Genomic DNA, 26,536 nt, shown 5'->3' on the forward strand with positions numbered 1-26,536 from the left:
TAGCTCTTTTAATTTCCTTCAAGAACTTTGCCTCTGTATTCACCACTTGGCTAACTTTTTGGCACAAGAGGTCTACCTTACAGCCTATCTTGGCTTTCAACATGCCTTCTTCACTAAGCTTAATCACTTCAAGCCTTTGTTTTAATTGTTTTTAATGTTTATTTATTTTTGAGAGAGAGACAGAGACAGAGCACAAATGGGGGAGAGACAGAGAGAGGGAGACAGAATCCTAAGTAGGCTCTAGGCTCTGAGCTGTCTGCACAGAGCCTAACATGGGGCTTGAATTCACAAACCGTGAGATCATGACTTGAGCTGAAGTCGGGTGCTTAACCAACTGGGCTACCCAGGCACCCCTCCAGCCTTTGTTTTAAAGTGAGAGACGTGCAACTCTTCCTTTCACATGAATACTTACAGGCCATTGTAGGGTTATTAATTAACCTAATTTTAATACTATACCTCAGGGAACAGGAAGGCCTGAGGAGAGGTGGGGGAACAGCTAGTCAGTGGAACAGTCAGAATACATATAACATTTGTTAAATTTGCCATCTTATATGGACACAGTTCATGGCACCTCAAAACAATTACAGTAATAACATAAAAGATCACTGATCACAGTTCACTATAACAAATATAACAATAATGAAAAAGTTTGAAATATTGTGAAAATTACCAAAATGTGACACAGACATTAAATGAGCAAATATTGTGGGAAAAATGATACCAGTAGACACAGGGTTGCCACAAGATTTCAATCTGTAAAAAATGCACACTAAAGAAATGTGCAATAAATTAGGCATGCTCATATACGTATGAGAGATTTATTTTAAGGAATTGGCTCATGTGATTGTGGTGCCTGACAAGACCAGTATCTTCAGGGTTGGCCAGCAGACTGGAAACCCAGGGAAGAGTTGCAGTTCAAGTCCAAATGGTCTGTTGGCAGAAGTCCCTTCTTTTCAGGGGATAGTAGTCTTTTCTTTTACGGACTTCAACTGATTGGATGAGGCCCACCCACATCATGGCAGGCAATCTACTCAATTCCACTGATTTTTTTTTTAATGTTTTCTTTCATTTGTTTTTTTTAAGTAGACTTCACACCTAGGGCAGAGCCCAGCATGGAGCCCAGCACAGGGCTTGAACTCATGACCCTGAGATCAAGACCTGAGCTGGAAAAAAAAAAAAAAAAGACCTGAGCTGAGATCAAGAGTCAGACACTTAACTGACTGAGCCACCCAGGCACCCCACAATCCCACAGATTTAAGCGTAAATTTCATCCAAAGACACCTTCACAGAAACATGTAGAATAGTCTTTAGCCTGCCAAGTTGACACATAAAATTATCACAGCCTCATCCTCTGGTTGTCCTCCACATGCACAAAAATTCTGGCTATTTCAAACTACAGGAAACTCTTTCAAAATGTCATGCTATTTCATGCCTCTGGATTTTTACATATGCTATTCCTCCTTTATGGAATACTTTTTTCCTGCTTTTTTACCTTGTAAATTCCTGCTTATTCTTCAAGGCTCAGATGAAATACCACCTTCTCTGCAAAATTCTCTGGCCTACCTCTTACCTCCATCTACGTTATGTGCCCACACCCTCATTCTTTCATTATACCTTCAATAATAGAATTTACTGCACTGAATTACAACTATGTTTTTGTCTTTCTTTTCCACTAGACCCATGAGAGTTTTAACCCCACAGGTATTAAAATTAGGCATTTCTAATTTTTATATTTTCAGCACCTAGCACAGTGCTTGGCATCAGACAGGAGTTCAGTAAGTGCTGTTGAATGAATTAATGGATTATTTTTTTTTTAATGAAGCAAATTTTGTTAAGAACAAAGTTAAGTAACATATTTAAATGAATTTAAATGGCTCATGTAACTCAAGTAAGGAACCGTATCCACTAAAACACTTTACTGTCCTTAATAATATTTCAAGAATACACATTACAGTGTGCAGTTTGTCTATTAAGATAACTTGTTTATTTAGCTTCTCTACCTCTGGCTCTGTTTCTGCTGATACGTCTCCCATATTTCTTTAATATTAAATTTCCCAGGCATAACTGGAGGTGTTCTTTAAGTAATATGTATCTCCTTTTCTTAAATAAACCATTTTCAATCACTGAGGAAGGGTGCTGAAGAAACATGTCTCTCAGCATTTCCAGGCTGAACTTAGCTGCTATGTCCCTGCTTCCCAGTGCACACCTCACAGCTTGGCTCAGTCAGGTAAGTCCCACCACCACAAACTCACTGCAGTCCCTCATCAGGCTTCCCTGGGCCTGTCAAAACAAGCTTCTGACTCAGAAGCTATTTATCACCATCAGATCTCTACATTAAAAAAAAATTGTATTCTTATTATAAAAGCAATATATTTTTATTGTACAAAATTCAGAAATGTGGAAAAGCAAACAAATAAAATAAAACCACTTGTAATCACCCAGAGATAATCACTGGTCCAGGCCTTTTTCTATTTGTGAACATTTTTTTTTCCAAAAAAAAAAAAAAAAAAAAAAAGGCATCAAACACTATATCCCAGTGTATAACTTCCCCCATTCTACTTATCAATACATTGTAAATATTTTTCCATGTCACTAAATATTCTATAACATCATTTTTAATGGCTAGTTAACAAGGGTGTTGAACATAATAAGTCACTCATTAGCTTTCTGAGAGCTAAAAGGCAAATGGGATGACCACTGTCACTGATTCTTTGTGCAGGGATACATCCATAACCATCATGGGAAAAGCCACATACGTGAAAATGAACAGAAAAAATTGTGAAGTTTTCCCACTGAATGTAAATGAAGAAATAGGCTTTGGTGGCTAGGGGAAAATTGTGAAAGAACAAACAGGAGATAAATCAAGATTATTCATGTTTGCTTCTTTGGTCTCCATTCACAACATCATCTATGGAGAGAAACTAGCTGAGACTAAAAGTAAAATAAAGTGTGTCTTCATTCATATTTTGTGTGTTTATTTAGGATCAACACACTGGTTTTGAAAGGATTTGCAGTAATCATTCAATGAGGGTTAAAGGAAAAATAAAACCACAGGAAATATCAAGCAGAGACACTTCCATACACCTGGGATGCACTCTTTTGGATTGTTTGGTCCTGAATATGGCTCTAGATTCTCTAACTATAATGATAGCTATGTTTATTTAGCCCTATCTCTGTGCCAGGCATGTGCTAAGAACTTTATTTCTCAATTAAAGGTAAAAAACAACTCTATGAAGTAGGTATTATAATTTCCATTCTACATATGAAAAAATGGGTTCAGAAAGTTTGGGTGACTTGCCAGTTAGTGAGTGACATAACCAGTTAATGATATGGACAAAATTCAGATCCAGATCTGCCTTCCCAAGCCCTTTCTTCTGTACTACTCTGCAAAGTAACCATCCATGGTGGGCAGAATAATGCCCCACTCACATCCCCACCAAAATGTCCACATCCTAATTCCCTGAAGCTTTGAATACATTACCTTATATGACAAAGGGGAATTAAGGTTGCAAATGGAATTAAGCTTTTAATCAACTGAGTTTAAAATAGGGAGACTAGCCTGGATTATCTGATTGGGCCTAATGTAATCACAAGTGATTAAAAGTGGAAGACAGAGACAGAAAAATCAGAGATGTGACAACAGAAGCAAGGTCAGAGTGATGCAATGTGAGAACTCAGCCTGCTGTTGCTGGTACTGAAGACAGAAGGGGGTCATAAGCCCAGGAATGTGGACAGCCTCTGACAAGCAAGGAAATGGATCCTTCCCTAGACCCTCCAGTAAGGAATACATGCTGCCAATACCATGGTTTTAGTCCAGTGATATCCATACTAGACCTCTGACTTACAAAACTGTAACATAATATTCCTGTAGTTTTAAGCCACCAAGTTTGTGGTAATTTGTTATAGCAGCAAACAAAACTTATACAACCATCATTCTGTGTCTAAAGATCCAATTGTATTCTTAGAAGACCCACACATTTAGTACAAATGTGAACAAAAAAATTGCCTGCATGTAAACCCATGAGTTTTCCTACAAAATAATTTTTGATCTTCTTAAGATCTACAAAAATGTTGGATAAGACTACAAAGTTCTAGGTCAAGTGACATGGATAAGATTATTTTGTCCTAAGATAGAAACTACTTGCTGCTTGCTTGCCCCCTGAAATACTGTCTGAAATGTCGTGTTTTTAAGAACCACATCCTCAGGGCACCTGGGTGGCTCAGTTGGTTTAAGCATCTGACTCTTGATTTTGGCTCAGGTCATGATCTCACAGTTCATGGGATGGAGCCCCATGTTGGGCTCTGCACTGACAGGACGGAGACTGCTTGGGATTCTCTCTCTCCCTCTCTCTTTCTCTCTGCCCCTCCCCAACTTGCATAAATAAATTAATAAATAAATAAACTTAAAATAAATAAATAAACTTAAATAAATAAACTTAAAAAATAAATAAATAAACTTAAATAAATAAATAAACTTAAAAAAAACCCACATCCTCATGGATCATCTAAAAAAGAGTGAATTGGGGCGCCTGGGTGGCTCAGTCGGTTGAGCGTTCGACTTCGGCTCAGGTCATGATCTCACAGTTTGTGAGTTCGAGCCCCGCGTCGGGCTCTGTGATGACAGCTCGGGGCCTGAAGCCTCCTTCTGATTTTGTGTCTCCCTCTCTCTCTGCCCCTCCCCCACTCATGCTCTGTCTCTCCCTGTCTCAGAAATAAGTAAACATTAAAAAGTTAAAAATAAATAAATAAATAATAGAAAAGTGAATTATAAAACATCTCTTTTTTTAAAATTTTTAAAAATCTTTATTTTTGTGAAAGAGAGAGAGGCACACAGAGTGTGAGCAGGGGAGGAACAGAGAGAGAGGGAGACACAGAATCCAAAGCAGGTTCCAGGATCTGAGCTGTCAGCATAGAGCCCAATGCAGGGCTCGAACTCACAAACTGTAAGATCATGGCCTGAGCCAAAGTTGGATGCTTAACCGAATAAGCCGCCTAGGTGCCCCAATTATAAAACATCTCTTAACGGTTGAGCTAACTGGCCTCCTGGATGTAGTTATTAAATGTTGAATCAAAACTTTGGTTGGATGCTATCAAATAGGATTTTAGATTAATAACCAATATTGGAAAACAAGTCTAACCAATTCTGGAGGCAGCAAATCTGCATTTGAATTATGCCCCTATCATTTTCTACCTGTGCATACATCACCTAATCTTTCTAAACCTCAGTTTCCCCATCTGTAAGATTGGTTGATATTACTGACTTGAAAAGATTATTAATAAGGATTTAATGAAAATATAGATGAAAAGCATCTAGAACAGTTCCTGGCACATAACAGGTGCTCAATAAATACTAGCTTTCTTGTTTCCTATTTGTCAAATACTATGAAGATTTTGACATTAGCATAGAAGAGAGGCTTATTTTCCTCTCTGCTGTTTCTATAGCAAGAAGGTTATTATATACAGGTTATGAATTGCTAGATTAAGAATTTTTTAAGGATAAAACCATACATTCAGGGAAGAATGCCTGGAGGCCCAGCTTGAAATCTGCTCCTCCAGTCCTTCTACAGATTTCAGAAACTTCAGATTCCTTGTATTATATCTCTTTCTGATTTAGAGAATTTCTGTTACTTGTAACTAAACCCTGTCTCATACACATATACATTAGCATACCATGTAATGTTTAAAATTGAATCCCATCAATCAAGGAACCTTTTCTGCCTATTCTGCTCTTAACAATACTTATTTTAATACAGATGCTAATAAAGCATTAATATTTTGAAATTTATGGAAAAGTATTCATTCACACATAATGGTGGTCTAATGAATCAAAAACTGAAGATAATGCCTTAAATTATTTTCTTGATGGCATAGGATGATATATAACAGTAATTCATAGCAGACAATTTGTCTACATTTTGATCCTCATGTGGTTATTGTTTGGGGAAAATAGCCTACAATTTACCAAGAAAGCTAGAGTAGATATTTGAAAGAATCAACCAGAATTGGTTGGCAGTCTGGCATAATAATAAGATTTCCTTGAAGATGGGTAGACAGCACTTTGAGCTGATACTGAAGAAATACATGTCAATTATGGTAAATAAGGACTTAGGGTTGCTAATTACAGGACAGAATCTGAATAACTCCTTCAAGCCATTTTCTACTGGGAACGTTTTAAATTTTATGTGATTAGTTAGATAGTTCTCTGGAAATGCAGTTATCAAGATAATTTGATTTCTTTTAACTCCCTTGCACACTCTATGTACTCTCTCAAACACTTTTTTTTTTTTAAGTAGGCTCCACACCCAGCATGGAGCCCAATGCAGGACTTGAACTCACAACCCTGACATCAAGCCCTGGGATCAAGAGTCAAATGCTTAACCAACTGAACCACCCAGGTGCCCCTCCCCTAAGCATTTCTACTCAAATCTTCATCTAGGCCCACCTAGCAAATTCCATGCCAAGGGGCAAATATTAAAATTCACTCAGGGGGCGCCTGGGTGGCTCAGTTGGTTGATCGTCCGACTTCGGCTCAGGTCATGATCTCACTGTCCGTGAGTTCAAGCCCCGCATTCGGCTCTGTGCTGTCAGTTCAGAGCCTGGACCCTGCTTCGGATTCTGTGTCTCCCTCTCTCTCTGCCCCTCCCCCGCTCATGCTCTGTCTCTCTCTGTCAAAAATAAAAACATTAAAAAAAATTTCACTCAGACCTCTGATTTTTTTTTCAATGTTTATTTATTTTTGACAGAGAGACAGCACAAGCAGGGGAAGGGCTCTGTGCTGACAGCAGAGAGCCCATTGTGGGGCGTGAACTCACGAACAGTGAGATCATGACCTCAGCTGAAGTCAGATGCTTAACCAAATGAGCTACCCAGGTACCCAGACCTCTGATTTTTATTTATTTATTTATTTATTTATTTATTTAATTTTCTAATGTTTATTTTATTTTTGAGCTAGAGAGAGACAGAACGTGAGCAGGGGAGAGCCAAAGAGAGAGGGAGACACAGGATCCAAAGCAGGCTCCAGGCTCTGAGCTGTCAGCACAAAGCCCTAAGTGGGGCTTGAACTCACAAACTGTGAGATCATGACCTGAGTCAAAGTTGGACACTTAACTGACTGAACCACTCAGGTGCCCCCACACCTCTGATTTTTAAAGTGCTCTTTCTGAAAAGGCTCAGAGCCACAGAAAAGTTAGAAGCTGCCATTGTATGACTCCACCTCCTCCCACATTCATGCTGGGCAGAATTTGTCAACACATCCCAAGTGTTCTGGATTGTGCACAGCCTAAGGTGGCTCCTTTAATCTGCCGCATCCACTCCCTCAGCAGATTCAGGTCCATCTAAAGGGAGCATGCCAAAGTCAGGATCTCCTTTGTGGCCCGGGAGTTCCATGAATAAGAGAGAGAGAGTTCTCATTAATATTTATGTTCCTAGCACACATAACACATTTAATAAATGCTCATAGGGGGGGAAAAAAAAAGGTCAGTCCTGAACTGCATTCTACAACTGCTCCTAGAACTCTGTCCCATCTTGCTATCAGTTCTCACAGTCTCACAGGTCTGTTGCTCATTCTACTTCTGTCCTGATTTTACTTTTGAGATCGTCCTCACACTGTTATCTTTGTCATTTAGCTGCAATTTTGACTCTCTGTGCTGGGACACTGGCTCTACATCACTGAGGAATCCTTCATGGTCTGGGTTGCCCTTGAGTCTATGTTGGCCCCATGCTGGCCCAGAATTGTCAGAACAACCCAGCAAGGATTCACCTGGGAGAAGGGACAACGTCTCTGCAGAGTTCTTGGGTTGAGAGAACTTTATTTGTGCTATCTCATTGAAGAGTTTTCAATCTAAAAATAGGAAAGCCCTTGAACCTCATTTTTCATACCTCCTTGTCATTTGAAGCTGATCCTGAACTATCCAGCAAGGAAGAAATAAGGAAATGGCAATAAGATCAGATTGAATGAATGGAGTAAGCATATTCATGGAAAGACTGGCATTAAGTATTTGGAATATAAAAGACCAAAAAATTATTGGTGTTACTATTTTTTCCATTTTCAAAATGTTTTGGTGGCTAGAATAAGCTATACTTTGAATTCCCTTAAGGGCAACAAGTATTAATATATTAGACATAGCTTTATGAAATAAGGGTAGTATCTTCCTTTATTTCAAAACACTTCAGTCATCATCTAAATATTTACCAGAAGTTTTATGACATTTTATTAAACTCTGTGTTAAATATGATTGCTTAATTAGTACTTTTCATTTATACTAGCCAGAAGTGATTACCTCCCACATTTTAGATTTTTTGGAGTAAAAAGATACATTTTTTTAATGTTTCAAAGTTTTTATTTAAATTTTATTTACTTAACATATAGTATATTCATTTCAGTAGAATTTAGTGATCCATCACTTACATACAACACCCAGTGCTTGTCACAAGTGCCCTCCTTAGTACCCATCACCCATTTAGTCCCCCCCCCCACTATCCTCCCCTCCAGCAACTCTGTTATAATTTTAGAATGGACTTTAAATTGGCTATAAACTTGAGTATTTCCCATATGATTTGTAGACATGACTATATGGTGGAAACTCTTTAGGTACCCTGAAAATGTTACTTGGGGGGTTGCTGGGGATGAATTCTGGTCTTTATGTTCACATTATTTACCAGTAAGAAACATCTTGGCTCAAAAATTAGTAGGATATGAAAGTCTTTCATGCTACACATAGGCATCTTGTTCTTGAGGGAAAATAATTTACTTTTAGAGTCTGAGGAATGGCAAATTTGTTGCATTCTGGAATCTGGTATTAGTTCTCTCACCTTGACAGCCCAGCCCTTAGATAAGGCTCAGTTCTGTACTACTGGAGCAATAGCTAGCTTTTGTTTCCATAGCCACTGACTGCACCTCCTGACCCTGATAACCATCTTACAAATGCATCTTCTTGCTGAGAAAAATCAAAGGAAGAAAATCTGGGTGGCTCAGTTAATTGTCCAACTCTTGATTTCAGCTCAGGTCATGATCTTGTGGCTTGTGAGACCAAGCCCAACGTCAGGCTCTGCACTGCCAGTCCACAGCCTGCTTGGGATTCTCTCTCTCCTAGCTCTCTGCTCCTCCCCTTCCCCTCAAAATAAGTAAATAAACATTAAAAAACAGAAAGAAAGAAAAATCAAGGGATGAATGTGGAAGAATAAATCCAATTGCCCTGTCACCACTATACTTTGCTGGTGACAGGTCAATGAGGTGACAATTTCTGTGAGGTTCATTCCCTGCAGTGCTAATAAATGCACAACAGCACCAAAATTGCATGACAGCTCACCCATTCCAGGCTAGAAATAGATTTGAGGCACACAGACTCAACGATAAGCTCTTCAGCATGTTAGCTAACATAAGCTCAACAAAGAGATACGTAGGCATGAAAGAAACCTTATTCTGCACTGAAAAGCAGAAGCTGCCCAAGAGGGTGTGGGTTAAGGCTGCTTTGATAGGGCTAAGCCAGGCTGAAGCCAGGGGTATAGCAGGATGGGCTGGGGATGAAGGCTGCCTAATTGAACTAGGAAAGGCAGTGGACACTGGATTCCAAAGGGGGCCCGACTGGGAGGAGCAAGGGAGCTGGGAGGAAGTGAGCTAAGGTGTGGGATATGAGAACATAGGAGAGAGACCTGAGGATTTTTCTGGGCTATGTCAGTCTAAGATATATATCCTAGACAGTTTTTTTTCCTGGAGAGGAGAAAATTACAGCTAAGAGACTTGGAGATAAGGTGAGGTAAAGAGACAGATTTGATGGGATGGGTGTGGAGTCGGGGCGGGAGATAGAAAGGAGAAATGGGAGAGATGCACCAAACAGGAGGCTTAGCCCAAGTTTGAGCTGGAGACTCTGGACAGTTCTAGGGCAGAAAGTTACTGAAGGGATGCATTGGGGATTATCAACTGTGCAAGAGCTGCTAGGAATCAACAGCTAGCTCTGGGAGGAACAAGTGAGAAAAAGAAAAGAACTAAATAAGAGCAGAAAGTGGAGGGGAAAAGGGGTGGAAAAGGGGAAGTAGGGAAGGGAGTTATCAATCTGGTAGAGCTAAGCTAAACATTCTCTCCTGCCATCAGCTTGGAAGCAACTGCACCTGTTGCTGTGTAGGCAAAATCAAGGTGAGGAGCCTGGTTCCTCTATACTCAATTGTGGTTGATGACTTCAGTAGGCTGTAATGAACTATGCACACCAAGAAAGGAAAAAGTTAACTGAGATTGAAAGAAAGCCTTATTTGGCAGTTTTCAAACAAGCAGGTTGATTTGGCTTGTGTGAAGGCAATGATGCCTGATTTGGAGCAGAGCAATTTATGTTGCACCGTTTTAAAATCCAGTCTGGCACACTCTGATGAATATGTCGGCTGGCAGCTAAGAACTTGCTGGAATGTAAGAGTCTTTCACCATTTATAATCGACACTTCCCTTTCCAGGAAAGAGCTTTTCTAATCTCTGAAGCAGTGGACCTATCAATTTGCATAAACTATGACATTCTCAGTGAACACTGAGAATTTGAACACTGTGAATTTGAAAGATGAATTTATCCTCTACCACTTACTTTTCTACTGTCTTTAAAAAAAAAAAGCAGCATCAGTCTGCAGTGAATCAGCACCTTTAAAAATCACTTGTGCTGAGTAAATCTGTTAAGAGTGGCAGGGAGCCATCCTTAGAAGGGGGAGGGGCAGGAATAAAATGATCCTTTTCCATTTTTGTACGTGCCTAAGTGGTTAAACCACCAATTACATTAGATGCTAATTAAATGTAAAACAGATTTTAGGGCTGTTCTGATTTGCTTGAAGTATGAATGCTTGCTTATCCTTCACCTAATTCTCATGAGGAAGTATCAAACAGTCCAGGTGAGTTCAAAGAAGCCTACCAACCCCGCCCCACCCACCCCCCCAACCCCCACCACCACAGGACTTGCATCAGTCCCTGAACAAAACAAAAAAAAAAAAAAAAAAAAAAAAGGAACACCAAGGATCAACAGAGTCTACTCTCAAATCCCTCAAATGCTACATACACTACCTGGTCACATTTGCCCTGTTCTTGCTGCTGTTTATCCACGAGAAAGCCAAGCCTGAAATCCCTCTTGAGGCTAAGACATATGAAAATGCCACATGAATCAGATCAAAATTTCACAAATTTGGTTTCATTTAATCATATCTGATTCTGCACACTATAGACATCACTCCATGAAATTACATCAGTCATATATACCATATACTATAATTCATTAAACTCAAATAAGAAAAAACAATTAGGAAATGGGACCAGGGGTGCCTGGCTGGCTCACTCAGAAGAGTGTGTGATTCTTGATCTCGGGGTCATGAGTCTGAGCCCCACATTGGGTGTAGAGATTACTTTAAAAAAGAAAAAGAAAAAGAAAGGGTGACCAAATGTCATCTTGCTCCAAACCGAACCAAAAATCATATTTTGAGTGAAACCTGACAACACCTGGTTGGTTAAGCTGCATACCTAGATTTATTAAAATCACTCCCTTAAATGTCTATTAGAGAACACACACACATATTTATAATACTACTGCAAAGTTGAAAAGAGACTTTGCAAAGTCTCATCATTAGCAGAGACGCTGTATATGAAGGACAAGCATAGTATAATCTATCTCAGTAAGAGTTACTTTTACCAGCAACATGTATCAAAATTTTAAATGTGTGTACTCTTTGACCCAGGAATGCCATTTATAGGAATATATCCTAAGGAGATAACTAGTGAAATATATAAAGATGGCATGCAAGGATATTCATCATGGCTTTCTTTACACAATAAAAAAAAATTGAAAATAGCCTCATTAACCTTTAATGGGGGACTGGCTAAATGAAAACATCAATGCAATATTATGCAGTCATCCAAAAAAAGAATATATGCATACCTGATGACATAAAAAAAAAAAACAACTTCATGTCACATTGCTAGTAAAAAAAAAAAAAGGCATAAAAAAACTATTCATAGTATGATTTTTTAAAATATAAAACAATTTATACTGTGGATGGTAGAACTTCAATTTTTTGGTACTTAATACTTTTTAAAAAATTTTCTAAGTATGTGTTTACTTCAAAACCGGGGTGTAGGGGGATCAAGCTATTTTCATCAGAGAAAAAAAAATCATTATTCTATATTTCAGTCAGACCAGAATAGTCACCGAGAAAGCCAAATGTAGCTCTTGTGTGTCTGTCTGTACCTTCTGTTGGAAGCAAAACTGTGGATAAACAGTATCACAGAATTTGAATGGATAGTGTCTAGAATACAAACCAAAACAGAAGTGAAACACTACATAAACTTAGGAGGATGCCTTTATCATACATAGTGTTTGAAAGTAATTCATTGTGCACATTTGTGTGTCTATTACCATATTTTCATGGCTAACAAAAAATAATGATGATTCCAAATGGCAACAAATAATATAACTACCATTGGTTTTTTTTTTTTACATAAGTTACCACTCCATAAGTCTTTGTGTTGGGGAAATCTGACCTGAACAGATGGACCTCATGCTGTTTTCTAAAACATAAACAGATTTCTGATCTTCTGGACCAGGAAATGAAGTCAGCACTAAAACAACAGACACTATCATCCATCTCCTAAATTCAACTTCAATTTCAATTTAAGAAGCTCCTAATAAAAGCAATATTTTCCTCTTTAGAAAGTGATAAGTTTTTGTCTTAATGGAATGTGTTCTTGACATAGTAACAAAACATAGTGAGAGATTAGTGGCACTGGAGATAGTGGTTGACTGAACCCTGAACCAAACCAATTTTGGAGAATTCCTTCATTGTGGTTTTTGGCCGGTGGTAGCATTTGGCTGTCTCCACCCTTCATTTTCCAAGTTTCTCACAGAAGGGGCATCCCTGAGGACTGCCACTCTACCTGGTTAAATCTTCATCTCATTAGCTAAAGGGCCCTTTTTCCTTACAACATCTTCACAGGAGCATTTTCACAAATAGATGCCCTTGGAGACTCAAAAAAGGACTCTCTGTCAAGTAATTAGCAGCGTGTCAGAGTTTTTGGGGTTTTTTTCTTGCTCTACCACTTTCCAGCTTTGTGACTTAAGGCTGTGAGGAGGCTGGTGGGGCCAGCAGGAAAGAGTCTGAGGAGCAGTTGGGGCCAAGGAGGTGGCCCATGAGGCCAGGGTATTGGTTATATAACAGGAGAATGAACCAATAATTAAATATTGAGGATAATGGGGGCCAAATTTCTCATCATCAGAAAGGAAATTACAAATAGACTGGAATGAAGCCTGTGGTATTTAGTGGAGTTGGAGATATTAGACTAAACTCATGGGTTTTAATATAAGTAGATGAAGAGATATAGAAATAGATATAGATGCATGTGTTTATGTGTTTGTAAGTTTCCTGGCTTGGTCTGCTAGGATGGTCTAAAAGTGATGACACCCCAGTGTTAATAACCACACCTAGCACCTAGATCTTGCATTGTCTACTAAAAGGAACCATGGCTTCCTGAAGAAATAGCTTTTGAAATGACTGCAATGGTTGGGTAAGAAAAGTACAAGATAAGCCTGAAACATCTTACACCAGAAAGTACTCCAAGATTAAAATAAGAGATGTCAAAAGAACCAAGAACCAGCTTGAGTGAGATTTGAATGGCCAAATCTCTGACCATTTATTTTAGCATTGAAATCAATAATGACAGTCTGTTATAACCCATTGAATAAAACAGAAATCTACAAATCATGCTGGTGTAAATAAGTGAATTAATAAATAAATAAAAAGGAAGAAGAGAAAACTCTTCCTTATATAATAAAATATCAACTAATGAATAAAAAATAAATGTTGGGGCCACCTGGGTGGCTCAGCCAGTTAAGCAACTGACTCTTGATTTCAGCTCAGGTCTTGATCTCAGGGTAGTGAGTTCAAGCCCTGCATTGGGCTCCACACTGGGCATGAAGCCTACTTAAAAATAAATAAATAAATAAAAATAAAAATTGCAAGTACTGTTTCTACTGGATGCATAGGGCTTTTGCACCATCATACAGTTGAAAAATTATAAGTCAAATCATTTTTAATTAAGGGACCATCTGTATATCCTCTACTGCATCTCCAGTGGACAGACAGCATTGACGCTGTTTGAACACCTACAATGACAGGAAGCTCACTCCTTCCCAAGGCAGCCACCTGGGAGTCATACTGATCGCTAGAAAATTATTTTTTTAACATTGTGTCAGAATCTTTCTCCATATAATTTCCAGAGGCTGTACCTATGTATTTCCTCTGGGGTCACTGATCAATTCCATCTTCCACATGACAACATTTCAATATCAGGAACTATTTCCTGCCTTCTACCTTCCCTATTGCAAGTCCCCCATTATGAGTTTTCTCCAAACTGAAAACCTCTTTTTTTTTTTCAATTATTTCATGTGTAACCATGGTTTTCAGTCCTCTCACCATCTTAACCACTCTTCTCTGAACATACACCAGGTTTTTATAATCTCTCCTATTCAGGAGACTCTGTTTCTATGGGGGCAGCCTGAGATCACACCAGGTATTCTGGCAGCCTCGTGCATTCATATTTATTCCTTCATTCAGTCAATATTTACTGAGTGCCTATGACGTGGAAGGCACTAGTATAAGACATTATGAGAGATAAGATTAGGAAGACACAAGCTTTCTCTTAAAATGCATGTTAGTTTGGGAGAAACAATATATAGTTACAAATGCCACAAAACAGACACAGAAACTTCTATACACAGTAAAAGGAAGGAACATCAGAGTTAGACCAGAGTCTAACATCAGAGTACTAAAGGACAACGCTAAAATCATGACAATGCCACACTAGGCCTATTTTGTTTTGGGATAGTAAGAGAATTGATAAAAAGCAGAAGGTTGGGGTTTAAGCTACATTAAAAGAGAAAATTCCAAATTAAGAGAATTATCATACAGATCCAGAAGACACAAAAAGTTTATATAGTCCATTTTGCCATTGAAAACTCTGACAAAAGAATCAAAAATCATTTGTCCAGAGTGATTTACATGCAGCTCTATAAAGGCAAAATAAACAAATAAACTAGACTACTATAGGCTTATACCAAGTGCTTTACATGTAATGTTTTACTTAATCCCACAACAACCCTAACAAGGTAGGCACTAATATTATTTGCTCTTAAAAAAAAAAAATTAAGTGAACCTCAGCCAGGTACAGTGACTTGCCCAAGCTTCCAAAGGTGCTAAACATGACAGCCAGGCCTCACATCCAAACCCTCAGCTTCCAGCCCAACTTGAGGCCATCAACCCCACAAAGCAATCTCTGGCGAATCTCTAAACACAAACTCACAATGCTCCTGGTGAGTTAATTGGAGAAGCCTCTCAGTAACCAATTGTTCCTCCCTGTGTTTAAGAACACTTTAGGTGCACCTGGGTAGCTCAGTCGGTTAGGTGTCTGACTTCGGCTCAGGTCATGATCTCATGGTTTGTGGGTTCGAGCCCCATGCCGGGCTCTGTGCTGCCAGCTCAGAGTCTGGAGCCTGCTTTGGATTCTGTCTCCTTCTCTCTTTGTCCCTCCCCTGCTTGTGCGTTCTCTCTCTCAAAAATTAATAAACATTTTAAAAAATTAAAAAAAAAAACACTTTCTACTGGGGGCACCTGGGCAGCTCAGTTGGTTGAGTATCCAACTCTTGGTTTGGGCTCAGGTCTATGGTCCCATAGTCATGGGATCAAACTCTGCGTTGGGCTCCATGCTCAGCATGGACCCTGCTTGGGATTCCCCCCCCCTCCCCTCTGCCCCTCTCCCTTGCTCACACTCTCTCTCTCTCTCAAAAAAAAAAAAAATTAAAAAGAAAACACACTTTCTACAGGACTCTGTTAGAGTCCTCGCCGTATGGTATTGCTGTGAGTTGCATATGTAACTTATGAATTATATAATCACCAATAAAGTGTTACTGTTCCAAGAATTCAACAAATGTTGGGAGTCCTCTGGCATAGCTGGCCTGCTTTGCAGAAAGTCACCCTCTTAGCAGAGACTTCTAATACTGGATCTGATTAGTTGTGGCGCTGAGCTTTGGTAATCATACTCCTGCAACCTGACTCTATCTTCTATCTCCTAACCCTAATTTAAGGGAATCCAAGAAGTAATGTGAGTATCTGGCTTTGGTTCACCACCACCCTCAGAAGCCTTACCATTGGGATTCTCACTCCCATTTAGAACAATGGCTCAGCTAGAGTTACACAGAGACCAGGGCAAAATAAATGGGAAATTACCTAATATTTCTTCGTTCCTTCGTCAAGTTCTTAAGGTCAAAGTTCAGTAAATCTGCTAATATTTTGGGATCTTAGATAAAAGTAAAGAGATACAAACCAAGTGATTTTGATACAGTCAGAAAATGATTAAATGAACTTCAGTAAAGATGACAGGTATATGAATTAAGTTCCTATATAATTTTAACTATGAAATAGTGTTAAGTGCCCATTGATCACATACAATTCTATTACAGCAATGACTGTAAGAGAAACCAGAATTAATAAACAATCTAACCTGTGTAATGGTATATAAGCCAAAATTTTAAAATTATATATGTATATTAAAATTTATAGGGCAAAATAAACTTTTGGTCCTCAGAAGAAAAAAAAAAACTGTGACCTCAACTTATCTCTGACATTTCCTACCAAATAGAAGGCTATTTCCTGTGTCTAGACTAGAAGGTAGATGGATGAAAAGTAAGAAAGGAGAGATACTACAGTGATCATCATTTTCCTTTCCATACCTAAGCCAGAAGCCAGCAGACAGTGACTGTTCATGTAACACTTTAGTTACTTGGAGAATCATTACTAAGGGCAGGATGGAAAAAAAAATATGTGTGGTGATAATAAGGGTACTTTGCCTGATTTTACAATCAAAATAATGCAGGAGAAACATGAAATAAGAAGGAAGATATAGTAGTGGCCCATAACATCCTGGAACTATGATTTATCAGAGTGTTTAAGAAATACCATCCATAGTGCAAGGTGGCCTCACCAAGGAAGATGAAACAAGACTCTCATTGCCAATGAAGTGCTTAAAAGCATTCAGGGGCACCTGTGTGGTTCAGTCAGTTCAGCGTCCAACTCTTGATTTCCTTTGGCTTGGGTTATGATCTCACAGTTTCATGGGTTTGAGCCTGGAGCCTGTTTGGGATTCTCCTTCTTTATCTGCCTCTCCCCTGCTCGGGCTCTCTCTGTCTCTCTCAAAATAAATGAATGAATGAATGAATGAATGAATGAATAAAATAAACGTGAAAAGGGGTGCCTGGGTGGCTCAGTCAGTTAAGTGTCCAACTTCAGCTCAGGTCATGATCTCATAGCTCCTGAGTTTGAGCCCTAAGTCAGGCTCTGTGCCGACAGCTCAGACCCTGGAGCCTGCTTTGGATTCTGTGTCTCCCTCTCTCTCTGCCCCTCCCCCACTCACACTCTGTCTCTCAAAAAATAAATAAAAACATTAAAAAACTTTTAATAAAAAGTTAAAAATGTATTATAAAAAAATAAGCTTAAAAAAAGTGGTCAGAATAAAAGGCTTGGTTAGTTAGAGTATGATTAATGACATCATCTTTTCCTCACCAACAAATTCCAATGCCAAACTGGAAAATTTTATTTCTACTCAGGTCACCAGGAGGCAAAGACTCTTCAAGCATCTAATAATCGGGGGTGGGAGGTGTGTCTAATCCTCATGATAACCACAAACTGTCAGATTGCTAGATAGGTCAACAACTGCTGAGATTAGCTAGGTCTGAAGCATGGATAGCAAAGCTATCCAAGTTAAAAGGTACTGGAGAATTCAGCTATTCACACCTGAATTAAAATACTGTGAACCTTACAAAAACTCCAATCAAACTTAAATTTAATAACTGAATTATTTACATCTTTACATTTTCTCATTAATTTTGTGTCTTTGAAAATACTCTAATTTATGTAAGAATATGGAAAAAGGTATGATTAATCAATCTCCCTGCCAGTCTCCCAAATACTATTTTCTCTTGTGACTGAATTCACTAACTCCCATTTCTATTAGGTAAAGCAAAAATGTTAACCATATTAGTTAAATGAAACCAGTGTGTGACCATTGCCCCTCTTCAGGTTGCTTGGCCCCTCTACTTACAGCTACCCACCTCTTGGCTGGAGCTGATTGATAGATCTACCAACACAAATAAACAAAACTTAATAAATCCTACTTAGAAGCAGAATTGGTGATATCTAAATATAATATGGTTTTAAGTTCTACTCCTTTGAAAATTTAATTGTGCTCTTTCCCTCACCAGAGAATACTTTTATAATCTTGGGTTGGGGAACTAGAATAGTGTTCTCAGTGTAACACCAAGGTGAAAAATCACAAAGAAAAAATGGACTGGTTTGACTCCATGAAAATTTAAATCATCTGTGCAAAAAAAGAAACCATAAAAAAATTTAAATGATTAATTAAAAACAACAATAGCAACAAAGGGTTAACATCTTTCATACAAGATGGGCTCTTAAAAACTCAAAAAAAATTGCACAAAGCCCATGAATAGGCAATTCACACAAAAAAATACACATAACCAATAGACATATGGAAAGATGCATATATGCACATTTCTATAAAAGAAAAACAAGAATTTAAAAAAGAGTGAGATACCTGTTTTGCCTCTTAGGTGAGTAAAATAGGAAAAGCTGATTATCTCTGGCATGAATGAAGAATCTAGAACATCATGCACTATTTTTGCAGGGCAAATTGTTATAAGAATTTTGGAGAATAGACAATATGCACCAAAATGTTAATTTTGCACCAAAAGTATTAATTCTCTAGCCTATAAATTTCATTTAAGAATTTATCCTAAGGAAGGAATATCATTACACAGATGTATATTAAAAGAATATTCAATATGGCACTGTTTTTATTATGCAAAAGTTGTAAATAATCTGAACTTAAATAGGATGTTGATTAATTCAATACTTACATGTATCAGATAAGAACATATCTATAGCTGTGTGGAAAAAATACCAGAAAAATAGATACAGTATGATTCTATTTATGATACACCAAATTTAACATGCACATTTTTTCACATTCGTAAAATTAAAATGCATCTTACAATTGACAGCATCTTGGGGCGCCTGAGTGGTTCAGTGGCTTAAGCGTCTGACTTCGCCTAGGTCATGATCTCCCGGTTCATGAGTTCAAGCCCTGCGTCAGGCTCTGTATCAACAGCACAGAGCCTGAAGCATGCTTTGGATTCTGTGTCTCCCTCTCTCTCTGCCCCTCCCCCACTCATGCTCTGTCTCTCTCTCTCTCTCTTTCTCAAAGACAAATAAACATTAGGGCACCTGGGTGGCTCAGTTGGTTAGGTGTCCAACTTCAGCTCAGGTCCTGATCTCACAGCTCGTGAGTTCGAGCCCCGCGTCGGGCTCTGTGCTGACAGCTCAGAGCCTGGATCCTGCTTCGGATTCTGTGTCTCCCTCTCTCTCTGTCCCTCCCCTGCTCAAACTCTGTCTCTCTCTCTCAAAAATAAATAAACATTCAAAAAAACTGTAATTAAAAAAAAACAATTGACAACATCTTACATTCAATGAAATGTATCATTATTTATAAATTTAATAATCTGGAAGTCTGTATTCCAAACCAATATGCATAGTTACCTGTGGAGAATGTCTTACTAGAGGGTTTTATTTTCTATTCTGATGTTGATCTCATTTTTTATAATCAGCTACATCTTAGGATTTATTCCATAATAACAATAAAATTATTTCCATTTTGCTGTTCTAAAAGGTTTTTAAATCCCAGGAAAAAAAATAATACAGAATAGCTCATCAATGCTCCAATAACCAATCTTTTGTTTTTTGGAAAAAAGTTATTTTGATCCATGACAGATACCAAAAAATAGTATTTTTTAAAAATTTTTTAAGGTATTTGACCAAACTTATGTGTGCACATTCTTATGAATTTCAATGACATCAATTCTTAATTTGGCTAAAAAGTAGACTTTGTCATATTTTCCTTCTTATACAAAAAACAAAATACAAAAAGAATAGCTCTTTTTTAAAAGATTGCATACTAACAGTTAAAAAATACTACAGGGGCGCCTGGGGGGTTCAGTCAGTTAAGCATCAGACTTTGGGTCAGGTCATGATCTCATGGTTTGTGAGTTCTGTGCTGACAGCTCAGAGCCTGCAGTCTGCTTTGGATTCTGTGTCTCTCTCCTCCTCACCCACTAGTGCTCTATCTTTGTCTGTCTTTCAAAAATAAATAAACTATTTATTTATTTATTTATTTATTTATTTATTTATTTATTTTTATTTTAATGTTTATTCTTGAGAGAGAGAGAAAGAGACAGAGAGAGCATAAGCAGGGGAGGGACAGAGAGAGAGGGACACACAGAGTCTGAAGCAGGCTCCAGTTTCTGAGCTGTTAGCACAGAGCCTGACAGGGCTCGAACTCACAAGCCATGAGATCATGACCTGAGCCGAAGTTGGACACTTAACCAACTGAGCCACCCAGGCACCCCCTAAAAATAAATAAACATTAAAAAAAATGTTTTTAAATACTACAGACTAGGGGCAGAAGCGTCTGACTCTTGATTTCAGCTCAGGTCATGATCCCAGGGTTGTGGGATTCTCTCTCATAGGGCCCCTGGGTGGCTCAGCTGGTTAAGCGTCTGTTGATTTCGGCTCAGGTCATGATTTCATGGTTCATTAGTATGACCCCTAATTGGACTCTGCGCTGACAGCCTGTTTGGGATTCTCTCTCTCCCTCTATCTGCAACCCTGCCCCTCTCAAAATAAATACATAAACTTAAAAAAAAAAAAAAAAAGAAAAGATTCTCTCTCTCTCTTCCCCCTTTGGCCCTCTCCCTGGCTTGCTTTCGGTCTCTCTCTCTCAAATAATAATAATAATAATAATCATACAGACTAAAAAGCATTTTAAGGAAAAACACTTTCATTAAGTATCTAGAAATTAAATACATCATGTTAAAGAGCTCAAACTGAGTAATATGTTACTCCTCATAGAGGACATGTGCATATGTGAGTTAAAAATAAAGAACTACTTCTTACGAAGCTATCGTCAATAGAATTTTACATTTAGCAATTAATTTACTAAAAAGGAAGTATAACCTAGAGTCTAAAATATAATCTTTTATAAAACCATAAAATATGGCAGATTATCTTTTAATACAGAAAAGTGAATACTGATATAAATGCCAGAAATTAAAAGAAAATAATATGTATATATATACTGTGTATATATAGTGTATATATATATGACTACATAAAAATTAAAATTTTCTATGGCAGCTTAAATACCATAAACAAAGTTTAAAAATAAAAAATCAAGAAAAAATTGCAACATATGTAACAAAGTCCTCATTATACAAAGAGCTCCTACAAACAAGAAAAAATACAAGCACACCAATAGAAAAATAAGGCTGGAAACTCACAGAAGAAACAATAAGCATGACCTATACAAACATATGGAAAATATGTTCTTTTTGGCCTATCCAATTGGAAAATACTTTTAAAAGAGTGATAAAACCTAATAACCTAATTTTGGTGATAGTGTGAGGATACCAACATTCTAATTCAGTATTTATAGTGATATACACTAATACACACTTTCTGTAGCACAATCTGGAAATAGTGTTCTTCCAATACATATTTCATGAATACTTATATATCTAGCATTGTTGTAGATGCTGAGAACATGATAAAGAATGAAACAGGCAAAAGAGGAGACAGGAAATTACTGAACAAATAAATGAACAAATCAATGTGTTTAACTGACACGTGTTAACCCAATGTGTTAACCCATTGAACTGACAATTTCACTTCTAGGAATTTGTTCTAAGAGTAGAACAAAACAAGTGCACAAATGTTTGACCAAATATGTTATTTGCAGAGGTGCCTGAGTAGCTCAGTCAGTTAAGCATCTGACTCTTGATTTTGGCTTGGGTCATGATCTCATAGTCAAGCCCAGTGGGTGTCAGGCTCTGTGCTGGGCCTGGTGCCTGCCTAAGATTCTTTCTCTCCCTCTCCCTGTACTTCTCCCCGCTTGTGCTTTCTGTCAAGAAAATAAGAAAGAAAGAAAGAAAGAAAGAAAGAAAGAAAGAAAGAAAGAAAGAAAGAAAGAAAGAAGTAAAAACAAATATGTTATTTGCAGAGCTGTCTGTAATAGCATAAAACTGGAAATACATAAATATTCATAATTATGGCATTGTTTAAATCAATAAATTATGTTCTATCCACATAGTGCAATATTATGCAACCCTTAAGAATGATGACCTAGTTTTTATATGTATTGTTTTGAAAGATATTGGTGATAAATTTTATAATGCAAATGCAACCAACAGAAGATTGATCCATTTAAAATGCATGTATGTTCACCTAAAAGAAAATCTGTTTACAATGGTTTTCTCTGGTTTCTCTGGTTTTATGCATTCCTCTACTACCTAAATATCTTACAATAAGCATACATTTTATGAGAGAAAAATCATAGATATTGATGTTTTAAAAAATACATTATATAATCTTTATTGAGTCCACAAAGTATATACCACCAGTATATTTGAAATTGTCAGCATTATGACACATCTTAGTCATATTTTCTTCAGATTACAGCTTTCCGTACGATGTTATCTAGCTATTGTTCTCTATTAAATTTTTCATTAATTCTTTTTTTAAACTTCCCTTAAGAACATTTTTTGTATATCAACTTTACATCTTTTTAGACTATCTTTGTTTCAAATTAAAATATGCATAAACACTTAATTGCTCAGCATAATACCAAACACTTTAATCCACAGGCTCTGTACTTTGGAACAGATGATTATGAAAATGGTTCTGCAGAGTTGAGAAACACCAGAGATGTCAGAAAATAAAGATGGATTACAAAAAAGCTCTGGAAAAAAAATGTAACTTGCAGCGTGCGATGGCATTGAAAACAGTAAGTGTATTTACATGTGCATTGTATTTGCGTGCATATACACCTACTTGAATCCTACAGATGCATACGTGAGAGTTCATGTTTAAGGTCGCCGTGAGTACTTGCATGTAAGTAATCAAACCTGTTACACAAATGCTTTATCTGCATCCACAAAAGGGAGCTACATTTGCCTTCACCTTATCTTCAGGAAACCAGCATTTAACCCATCTACAAAGGGACTCAGTGTCGGCCAGGCTCCACTCTGGCACCTGCTTTGGAGATGGGCTATTTTTGGCAAAGGTGCAGAGTACAAGGGTACAGGAAGCCCTAGCCCGAGAAGTGAGCCAACGAAGGCGCTTGAGGCACTTACTTCAGCACCAAGGACACGGGCAACCCCAATCAAAGTCCTTTAAGGCAGAATTGCCAGCGGAAACCGCCTCTCTCCAGTCGCCCCCAGCCCACTCCGCCCAGTGCGTCACTATCTCCGGACCCTCAATCGTCACCCGGAGGCAGTCTTTCCGTCTCGCTCTTCGCCAAACCCCGCGAAAGCCTGGATGGAGATGCTGGGCTCCACTCGCCCCAACACGAGTCTCCTTCCGGCTGGACCGCGCGACCCTTCCATCCTCTTCCTCCTCTCAAAAGAGGCCAAACGGGCGCAGTGTGGAAATTCTTCAGCGCCCAGAGGCCGGTCAGGGAGGGTTCGTGGTTCCCTCCCCGGAGCTGAGCAAGCTGAATGGACTTGCCCTGCTCCTCTAGCCAGCACACCTGGCCATAGCCCGCCCTTCCTCCAACTACGCCTTGCCTTCGCCTTTCGTTGTGGAAAAATTTCTACAAGCCATCTATTCTCCACGAAAATTTCAACCCATATGGACTGGCATTCCAGAATCACACACATAAGAGAAGAAAGAAAACTACCAATTCTTGGCTGTTTCTAAAACCATTCAGCATTTTTTAAAGTTTGGGTTTGAAACTGATCTCATGACGCCACAGGGACTCACTTGGGTGGGCTCCCGGGCCAGAGGAAAGCAACTACCCTAGCCTTTATCATGGAGGTTGGGGAAGGGCCCAATAGGTGCGACGGTGGCAGAACACGGGGGGCTCAGGGGCCCTAGCTGACGCTGACCCCGGCTGACCCCGTGTCCCGGTTCTCCAGGAGAGCAGTGAGGGGACCGCGGCCTTTCTGACGTCCAACAGAGCCCCATACGAAGGTTGTGAAGGAGGGCGGGGTGCCTCGCCCTGGGCCCCGCCCAACCCCAAAAGAGGGACTCTGCCCCCTAGGTACCATGGCTAAAAGTGGGTGTATGGGGTTCGGGGTCGGCTCTCACTCCTTTCGGGTGGGGCGGCCTGGCAGGCAGCGTCAAGGTGCAAATCTGCCGCTGCCGCCTGGCTCCGGGCCCGGTTACCTTCGTTTCACTGCGAAGAAGGGGCGCGCGGCGCTCCGGCCCGGGATGCCCGCTACCGCGCGCCTAGTCCAGCCTCTAGGACGGCTGTGTCCGCCGCGCGCTTCGCCAGGAAAAAACGTGGCCAGGGCCGCTGAGGCCGCCAGGCGGGGCGTGGAGAGGGGCGCCGCGGTGCGGACACTGCGCCTGCGCTCTCTGCTGCCCACTCCCCCGCCCCCAACGCGGCCAGGGCCCGAGCTGAAGACCGCCGGGACGTCCAGGATTTGTGCCTGAGCTGCGCGACTTCCCCTACCCGCGCGATGGGAGGGTCCAAGGCGCCGGGAAACTGCCTGCCCCGGACCCCTTTAGCCCACGCCCTTGGAGACGGCAGGATTGAAGCAATCGCTCGTCAGCTGGGATGACGTGGTCTTCTGGAAGGGGGCAGGGAGGCAGCCTCGGTCCATTTCCACCCATCTGTTTGTGTTTAGAAGTAGCTAGTCGATGCCTCGGTATTTAAAAAATATGTCTAGCGTCGGTAAATCGTGGTCGGGAAAGGGCTTTGGGCATCCCTGAGTCCACCTGGCATTTTACCGATGAGATCTCTGACATAAGGGTCTTGACACTGCTGAGCTGGTTCCTGGACTCACGTTTATACACCCCATCCCGTGCGAAATGAATATAGTCTCTTGGAAACATACCTAGTCATAAAAGCAATGGTCTAGATGGGTCAAGAGGACAGGCAGGAAGGCCGTTACTACCCTAGGCCAGGCAACAAAGAATGTGGACTGAACCAAGGTGCTAGCTGTGGGAAAAGACAGAACGTGACTGCTGGTTTTTCTTCTGTCTCCCCAGATCCACTCTCCGTCCTGCTCTGTGACTCAGGGCTGACCTTTATGAACTACATCAGTTGTTGTTCAATAGCTTTCACTTGGTCTTGGCCAATGGGAGGCATCTGCGGGACATCACAGGGCAGGATAGTATTCAGGACCGCTCCCCATCTCCCCAGAGGGCCCTTCTGTTAGCAGTGGCTGTATTCTTTATCTGAAAGCCATTACTCCAATCCTGTGGCCCTCTCCTACAGTTCTCTCTGGATCTGGTTATCACTCACTGCCCCTGCCCCTTCAGGAATGGGGCTAGTAATAGCTCACAGAGGTTTCCTTTAACCTTTCCCACACCTTTAAAAGTCTCTTCCTTAGGGGCGTCTGGGTGGCTCAGTTGGTTAAGCGACCGATTTAGGCTCAGGTCATGATCTCACAGTTTGTGAGTTTGAGGCCTGTGTCGGGCTCTGTGCTGACAGCTCAGAGCCTGGAGCCTACTTCAGACTCTGTTCTCCCCCTCTCTCTACCCCTCCCCTGCTCACGCTCTGTGTTTGTCTCTCAATAATAAATAAACATTAAAAAAAATTTTTTTAAAGTCCCTTCCTTAAATCCTCAACTACCCATGGGTGTGGCATGATCTTTTTCTTACCATTCCAGGACACTATAATTGATTTTATACTTCACTGTGGTTGGGAACATTCATGAGAAAACAAAACAAAACAAAAACAAAAAAATGTTAAAGAAAAATGTGTTTTTTAAAAGGTGAGATGTCTCCCACAGTCATCTTGACAGTTTTTTGGGCTCCAGGCAGCCATCATGCTAGGTGGTCTCCCCAGTGGGTCCCCTCTTTGTGAGGGCACCAAAGACAATTTGACTAGACTCAAGAAAGGAATTCAGACCACTCATAATCAATGTGTTCATGAAGAAGCTGGGGATCATCTGAGTGTCCAGCATAATAGAACTTTTGGATGCCTCTTGATGTGAAGAGACAATCCAGATCTTTATGGAGCAAGTGCTGGTGCTCTCCCAACTGCAGCTGAGTTGCTTTTGAATGAGTCAATATTCTTAGGACACTTAAAAGAGTCCTGGGCACAGTGTCTGAAAAATGTGTTTATGAAGGAGCTGCTGAGTGAGGCAATTGTCAATGAGAGTATCTGGCCGTTTCTGTAGAAAACCCAAAGAATGCTCCCAAAGAGGGGAGAAATAAAAAGCAATAGAGTAACAGTCATTACATTGCCCCTAGCACTCCATATCAGGTTGGTCTAAATCCAGGGCCTGATCTTTTCTCTGGCTTTTAAAAGCAATCAAATTGGTTTAACTAGTTTCTTTCCCCCACTCCCCTTCAAAAAACACAGACAAAACAAAAAAGTCACTATTGTCGCAAAACTTACCCAAAGAGAAAGAACCCCAGGAGTAGCTGTTTGCAAACAGAATTAACATCCA

At 39.7% G+C, this 26,536-nt stretch overlaps 1 protein-coding gene across 2 annotated transcripts in view; it reads right to left on the reverse strand.

Moving 5' to 3' along the window:
• SLC35G2 (solute carrier family 35 member G2) overlaps window positions 1–24,373 on the reverse strand; it is a 44,177-nt gene extending 19,804 nt beyond the window's left edge. Inside the window, exon 1 of one of the 2 annotated variants that reach the window (XM_007087415.2) lies at window positions 24,300–24,373. The gene's annotated coding sequence lies outside the window, so the exon portion shown is untranslated. Of the gene's footprint in view, window positions 1–23,266; window positions 23,315–24,299 lie in introns of those variants that run through there. The other variant, XM_042999187.1, reaches the window with a different exon arrangement.
• Window positions 24,374–26,536: the final 2,163 nt, after the last annotated feature.

The sequence above is a fragment of the Panthera tigris genome, chromosome C2 (assembly GCF_018350195.1).
Source record: "Panthera tigris isolate Pti1 chromosome C2, P.tigris_Pti1_mat1.1, whole genome shotgun sequence".
Taxonomy (NCBI): domain Eukaryota; kingdom Metazoa; phylum Chordata; class Mammalia; order Carnivora; family Felidae; genus Panthera; species Panthera tigris.